The following is a 6000-nucleotide window of genomic DNA, read 5'->3' as shown; positions in this document are numbered from 1 at the left end:
TTTCGAATTAGCGAATTGAAGGCTGTGCATTACAATACAGTATAGTGAAGCGGGAGGATTCCTTTTCTTTCATTCTTGGCTCTGAGACCATCCCAAAAGGTCATCTCTATCATTTGAGACTATCCTTTTTAAAAAGTACCATTCTAAAAATATATTAAATATTTTAATTCCTAGTTTTATATCATATCTTAAATTTTGCCTGCAAAATCAGATGTTGCTATTTCTGTTTGTAACCAATGTCCTTGACAATACTCAGGAATGAGAGCTAATGTAAAAGAAAGCATTTTTTAGATTTCAAAGAGCTACAGGAGATGTCTTCGTTCATTTTTTGGATGAACTTTATCCTAACTAAAATTTATGAGCACAAAACCCTTTAGATAATTAGAGCTAAGTTCAAACCCTCTGTCCACTGGACCTTTTATAAGGAAGGAGTATTTCAAGAAGAGGAGGGGTGTCAGTGGATGCTTAGGTGACTTCACAAATTTTCTCTGGGTGCCGAGATTTTAAAATCTGTCCTAAGGAGAGCCCACACTCTCCTTTGGCAATACATTCAAGATCACTGGGGGAAATTATTTTCATGTGCGGCTAAATCCTCAGTGCTCTAGAATTATATCCAGTTCTTTATGTCGTATCTTCAGTGGAGGTGTTCTCTGGCTGTTTGTCAAAGAACTCTTGAGATACACAATTTGAAGATATTACATTGCCTGTCAGTATTACCCTCTCCGGTCCTTTCATCTTTCTTAAAGTTCTTATTTTCAAATCCTTTAATCATCTCGATGGTCAAAAACGAAGTGCCCTTCCCTCTTTGTCTCACCGTGGAGGTAGGTGCTGACTAGTTTAAGTCCTATGAGTTATATTGAGATTTTTCTACCCAAGGGCTGCCTTTCTTGTTTAAATCGAAGTGTTGCTGTTGACTCATCATATCTTTTTGAAAAGCAACAATAACAAAACATAGCTTTGAACACATTTTGAAATAAGACACAGGGTGTACAAGTGAAACAGAATTCTTTCCTTTGTGCTACTCTGTTTCCCCTTTGGGCCCACTTCATGGGAAAGTAGGAGGCTTGATTATCCATTTTCACCAAAATCTCATTTACCAAGGCAGGAATATTAACTCAGGTAAGCAAAATGCTTGTTCCTTTCATCTCATCAATCCAACACCTACTCACCTTGCAGTTGACTTTTTATAGAACATTAGTTTGCATTAAAAAAAAATCCATTTAATTGCATTGGAAAAACACTTCACTGCCACTCTCCAGGCCGATACCGTGTTGCAGCTGCTCCTATTTAAGGCATAATTGTAGCCTCCCTCTCCTACAAGGAACTAATTCTGATTTTGAAAGGATTTGTCCTCACAGTTTATCCTGATGAGAGAGGACTGGATTATTGCTGTGTAAAATAGCTGAATAGTCCTATTATAGCTATTATGCCACAAATGTTGTATATTGTTGAAGATCAAAGTACTGTACCACACTCAATGGTAAAATGTACAAGCATGGCACACTTCCCATATTATGTAAAAAAATACTGCATTTTATGAGTCATTGGGTACCATGTGAGGTATCCGTGGGCCCTACATCATTTCCTTCAAACTTTCCTCATCATTCTGAAATCCTTTATTTTCTGGTTGAAAGACTTAGAATCTAGTCATTTCTCGCTAGTCTCCCCAGGAAACAAACTTCAGTACTCTGCGTTCCCTTGTTGCATTATATTATGTATTGCATATCACTCTAGTTTACATTTGAATTACTTTAGAAAAATATTGAATGACTCTGGACAACAGTAAATTCTAACTAGCGAGTTGATAAAATGTAAACCTTTCCCATCAAAACCATTAATGATGTTTTTCGAAACTTTAAAACGTGTAGGACTCCGGGTTGGTTAGGTTCTAAGGAAACAAACAGCTATTTCACCCCATAACCTTGTTAGGAAGGTCAACCTATATACACATTCATAATGAGGTGCCTTAAAACAGAAGGTGGCCCAGTGGGGTTCAAATGAATGGTCTGTAAAAAGAACAAGTCTTCTCTTCTACAGGAGAGATTGAGGCATTAGTTTTACTGGAAAGGTCACCCTTAAATAAGAGGCCAGTGAAAGACTGAATATTAATTTAGTTATAAAATATGGCATACTTTGATTTTAGTTTTAAAATTTGGTATTTCAAAATAAATCCCTATGTTTCATTCTCATAGTACCTATATAGAGGGAGTCTCCCTCAGAGAAAAACTAACTCCCAAACCTAATAAAAAAAAGTCCCTCAGGAAGTACCACTTTGTTGTTGAATGATTTTTATAAGATTCTCATAAATCACGGATAGGATGAACTGTCTAGGGGATATTTTCCCTAAAGTAACACATTCTGTATGTAATTTGGAGAAATTACTACAAGATTTAGGACTTACCGACATAGTACAAAGAATCAGTAAACATAAAATGTGGTCAAGGAAAACAACTGCAAATTTGAAAACACTACAATTTATGAAACCATAATTAAAATGAAGATGGGTAATATTCAGGGTACCAAATCAAAGACTAAGTGTGGTTTGTAATTACTGGTTAGGATTTCCAATGTAATTTGTAAAACTAAATGAGACAGTGAAATTAAAGGTAAAGAAATGAGGACCGGGTCTAGGATATAGGAGGCATTTTATATATTGTAGCTATCCATATTATTACATCAATGCAAGTACGGAGATGTTTCCTTCATAGACACATGCTTTCTGGTAATGAGAGTATATAAAGTCCCTAGTTCAGATGACCAAATTGTATTTTGGACCTTATACAATAATTCATTCATGTTTTGTTGCCCAGACCCTACCCTAAATGAATTGAATCAGATTCTATGCAGGAGGACCCCGGGCACAAGTATTTTTCAAAGCTTCTGAGGTGACTCCACTGACCAAACGATGTTGGAAATACTGCTGGATAAGACTCTAAACTCATCTAAAGAAGAAACTGCTTTAAGTGATTTGTTTTTATATGTTAACCTACACACAACATATAGCATAGTGCTTCCCCCCGCCCCCCGTTCATGTGGCTTTGTTGAAGAATGTACAAATACATGAATAAATGGACAAACGAGTACACTTAGCTGTGACATAGAGTTAAGTGTTCCAGAAATTGAAAAGTAATATAATGACTCTCTACTATTTTATCTTCCAAAGTAATAAGATTTACTCAGAGGTCGAGCTATTCAAATTTCCCCAAGTTTTTCTTGGTAGAAGTGCACCCATTCAATACGTGATAGGTCTTGGGTGGAGCATTGTAAAGAGAGTATTTTTTCCGATTACACCGAGATGACCCTCACGGTCTACTCTCTATGTATGAGGGATTGGAGTTAAGGATTTTTAAATTTTTTACCAACAGCTCACATTCCCACATGAATTGGGTAAAACTCGGTCCTCCTCCTGTGTTTCTCCTTTGCTCTTACGCTACTAGTACACTCAACACTTCTGACACCAGGTGTGTGGGTTTTCTCCACATCAGGCAATTCTGTGACACCAGCTGAATGTCCTGCAATTGAACTCAGCTGTGACACTATCTACCTGCAGATAACATCAGATCCCACAGGATAAGGGCTCATTCTCACAAGACTGCCACCCCCACCCCCACCAAACACACGCACACTTCAGATACCAATTGCAAGTCTAGGTTGTTACCTGTGCTTCTGACCGATCAGCTATAAATCAGAGGTTCCCATGGCCCCCTCCTCGGGTTTGATTAATTCGCTGGAGTGGCCCACAGAACTCAGGAAAACAGTTGACTACTGTTTACCAGTTGAATATGTAAGGGTATAACAAAGGATATAGAGGAACAAACAGATGCAAGAGCTACAGAGGGCAAGGTACCTGGGAAGGGGCACAGAGCTTCCATGCCCTCTCCGGGGCCACCACTTTCCCAGCACCTCCACTGTTCACCAACCCAGAAGCTCTCTGAACCCCGTACTTTTGGGATTTTTATGGAGACATCATCACACAGGCATGACTGACCATTCACACGATTTTCATCTCCACTCCCCACTGACCTTCAGGGGCTACTCTCCATATATGAGTGATTGGAGTGAAGAGCTTTTTTATCAACGGTTCACATTCTCACCCATAACACCCCGCCACGCACACACAAACCCGTCATTTTGACTCTACACACTGCACGTGGATTTTCCCTCGAGACAGAGGAAAGTGGTAAGTCTGTGGAGCAAAGTGGAGACATCGTTATCTTCCCCCAGGTGTCAAGATGTTGATGATAATATTGCTTCCGCCCTGAACTATTTCATCTTCTGATGTTCACAAGGCCATCGAACAGAAATCAATTACAGATGCTAAGGAAGTTTTTAAAAATCCAATTTTGAAGAGATGTAATACGATGGTAATAAATGCTGGATCGCTGACAGAAATTTAAGCTTAGAAATGTTTAATTTAAACCTAAAAGTTTTTTTTTAATCATGGAAGAAAATGCATATAGGCACATTTTAGCATCTACAATTGAAATTTGAACACTGATGTTACAAACCACAAAACTTCATTTAAATTTTATTATAAAGATCTTTATTTAAAGAAAGAACATATTTTCTACTTTTTAGTTTTTATTTTGTGCCTTGAATGATCTGGAAATATGGAGGCTCTTCTGAATCCAGTGGGGAAAAATTATTTTTTCTTACACTTCTCTCTCCCTACACCAATCTGCACCATGTTAATCTGGAGGTAGGGAGAAAGCTGGATTCTTGCCACTTATAAAAATGATGAGGGTGTGCTCGCTTCGGCAGCACATATACTAAAATTGGAAAGATACAGAGAAGATTAGCATGGCCCCTGCGCAAGGATGACACGCAAATTCGTGAAGCGTTCCATATTTTTTTATAAAGCAATTATATTCCGATAAACATGTCTTAAAAAAATGATGAAGGGAAGAAAGAAAACCATGGCTTACAAGAAAAAGGCTGTAAGAAGTATAAAGCAATGCTTAACAAAATGTTCCTAAAGGAGCCATGTATAGACGCCCAGTGATGTTCATTTTCTCATTCCTATACTGTCCTCATAGATTTTCTTTCAGATCTTTCTGCTTGTACGTGACTGATGCTCTCAATTGCAAAGGAAGCAACATAGCTATGGGAAAGTTATACGGAGCAGTTGGCAATCAACGTGCACTAGAAGGCTGTGCCCGGTGGTGAAATGTTATTAGTATCCTTCTTGGCACCAGAAACATGTGGAACAGATGAAGTATTTCCAGGCTTCTTTGTAGGGCCTTGGGTCCAGTGTTCGGGGCTGCTCCCTCCTGGGAGGGTAACTATCGCCCACTCCTGTTAGAGTTCCCACCAAGGACAGCCTCGGGAATAAATCTGTTGGGCAGCGGCCGAGATCCGCCAAACTTTCCAACCACCAGGAGACACGAAGTTCCAAGTTTCCGGGTTTGAGAAGGCGGGAAAACGTGACTGGAGCTTTCCTCGTCCCACTTACGGAACAGAGAAATAGGGAGGCTGATTCCAGGTCTTCCGTGGACCTCCAAGAGAATTACTGGGCTTCCAACTAGAAAAGGACAAGAATCCAGTAATGGGCAATTAGCAAGCCCACGTGTTTTCCCTCTAGCCCAATCTTGTGTGCTGATCATTGTTTTTCTATTTACCCTTTGAACTACCCCTGTGGTCTTTTGCGAGTCCTTAAGGCAGCCCTAGCCTTCGCAAACCCTCCTGGGGGACAGAGATCACGGGGAGGCGAGGGCTGGAGGCGGGAGCGAGCAGCAGGAGAGGGGAGACCTTTCCAGCCCATCCACACCCTGCAGTCCTTTCGCGTCCCTGGGACAGTGGCCCACTCTCAGCACGCAGAGGGTTGGCGCTCCCTGAGGGCTCCCAGCCCCGAGAGCGGCGCTGCCTAGAAAAGTCACCTCCACCGGAGAGTGGGAATAGGGCTGGGGGAGCAGACAGCGGGGTGGGGAACGGCCGCGCCGCGGGAGGTGCGGGACGCAGAGAAAGAGGTGGGGACGGCCGCGGAGGGGGCTGTGGGAGCGG

At 40.9% G+C, this 6000-nt stretch overlaps 1 non-coding gene across 1 annotated transcript; it reads left to right on the top strand.

The window, feature by feature from the left end:
- The first annotated feature begins 4745 nt into the window (after positions 1–4745).
- Positions 4746–4852, top strand: LOC116742791. The gene has a single exon (XR_004346571.1). It is a non-coding gene; the product is annotated as a U6 spliceosomal RNA (small nuclear RNA).
- The last annotated feature ends 1148 nt before the right edge of the window (positions 4853–6000 follow it).

This window comes from Phocoena sinus, chromosome 17 (genome assembly GCF_008692025.1).
Source record: "Phocoena sinus isolate mPhoSin1 chromosome 17, mPhoSin1.pri, whole genome shotgun sequence".
Taxonomy (NCBI): Eukaryota; Metazoa; Chordata; class Mammalia; order Artiodactyla; family Phocoenidae; genus Phocoena; species Phocoena sinus.
The sequence above is the reverse complement of the archived record's forward strand: the minus strand, read 5'-3'. Positions and strand labels throughout refer to the sequence as shown.